Source organism: Schistocerca serialis, chromosome 7 (genome assembly GCF_023864345.2).
Source record: "Schistocerca serialis cubense isolate TAMUIC-IGC-003099 chromosome 7, iqSchSeri2.2, whole genome shotgun sequence".
Lineage (NCBI taxonomy): Eukaryota > Metazoa > Arthropoda > Insecta > Orthoptera > Acrididae > Schistocerca > Schistocerca serialis.
The window spans coordinates 113,457,681-113,459,051 of record NC_064644.1 but is presented as its reverse complement, the minus strand read 5'-3'; the positions used below and the strand labels follow the sequence as shown (position 1 = coordinate 113,459,051).

General features: G+C 45.4%; 1 non-coding gene across 1 annotated transcript; it reads right to left on the bottom strand.

The window, feature by feature from the left end:
• Window positions 1-822: 822 nt before the first annotated feature.
• Window positions 823-897, bottom strand: Trnat-ugu (transfer RNA threonine (anticodon UGU)). The gene has a single exon. It is a non-coding gene; the product is annotated as a tRNA-Thr (tRNA).
• Between the last annotated feature and the right edge of the window lie 474 nt (window positions 898-1,371).

Here is a 1,371-nt window from a genome sequence, read left to right as displayed (position 1 = left end):
GGGGCAATTTCAAACGAACTTGGTACGCATGTAACTCAGTACCATTAGATAATTACTCTGTGGGTAAGGCATCCTTAGCATCCATATACTTCTTGGATGGAGTGGTAAAGTGGTGACATGCAACTTCTGGAGTAATTTCATTCACAGGGTACACACAGCGTATTAAAAAATATTCCATATTTTGAGAGGTGATAGTATGGACAAAAGGAAGAAAAACTGCCCTGTAAACATGCGCTCTAAAATGCATAACTTAATCCTTTGAGTACCAATGGTTTCTTCCTGAGCTCACCACTTTATTGTTATTATTTTTAAATACCATTGCCTTTAGTATGAAACCACCGATGATGTTGTAAGACATCTAGTGGTATACTGAGGTGCTTCTACGAATGTAATGTAACAGTCTTAGAGTTCAAAGAAACAGTCGGCGCTGAACTTGTGTTATTTGACTGTAGGAGATTGTGACGTGTGCTTTTTTAAAGTGCCCATGTTGAAGAGACCATTGACAGAGTAAGAAGGCAGGCTATATCTAACGTCACTGTAATGTAAATTCGAGTTTGTACCACTGATTTTGTGAATGGCTTCGAAATAAAACCACTGAGGCAATATATAGTCTTCACACAATATTTGTTATAATTTGAAGCTCATTATTGCTCGATATTTATGACTGTAATTTATTTTAGGCATTATGAGTTCATGGAGTTTTGAGATGCGGGACTGTCTAGGAAAAATAAGAATTTGTTTAAACATGAAATTACAATGAAATGAATACCCCTAGCTGCATACAGGTGTTGATATAAGTCAACGAGGACAGTTGAAAATGTGTGCCCCGACCGGGACTCGAACCCGGGATCCCCTGCTTACAAGGCAGACGCTCTATCCATTCTGAGCCACCGAGGACACAGAGGATAGTGCGACTGCAGGGATTTATCTGTGGCACGCCTCCTGTGAGACCCTCATTCCTAACTACACTCCTGGAAATGGAAAAAAGAACACATTGACACCGGTGTGTCAGACCCACCATACTTGCTCCGGACACTGCGAGAGGGCTGTACAAGCAATGATCACACGCACGGCACAGCGGACACACCAGGAACCGCGGTGTTGGCCGTCGAATGGCGCTAGCTGCGCAGCATTTGTGCACCGCCGCCGTCAGTGTCAGCCAGTTTGCCGTGGCATACGGAGCTCCATCGCAGTCTTTAACACTGGTAGTATGCCGCGACAGCGTGGACGTGAACCGTATGTGCAGTTGACGGACTTTGAGCGAGGGCGTATAGTGGGCATGCGGGAGGCCGGGTGGACGTACCGCCGAATTGCTCAACACGTGGGGCGTGAGGTCTCCACAGTACATCGATGTTGTCGCCAGTGGTCGGC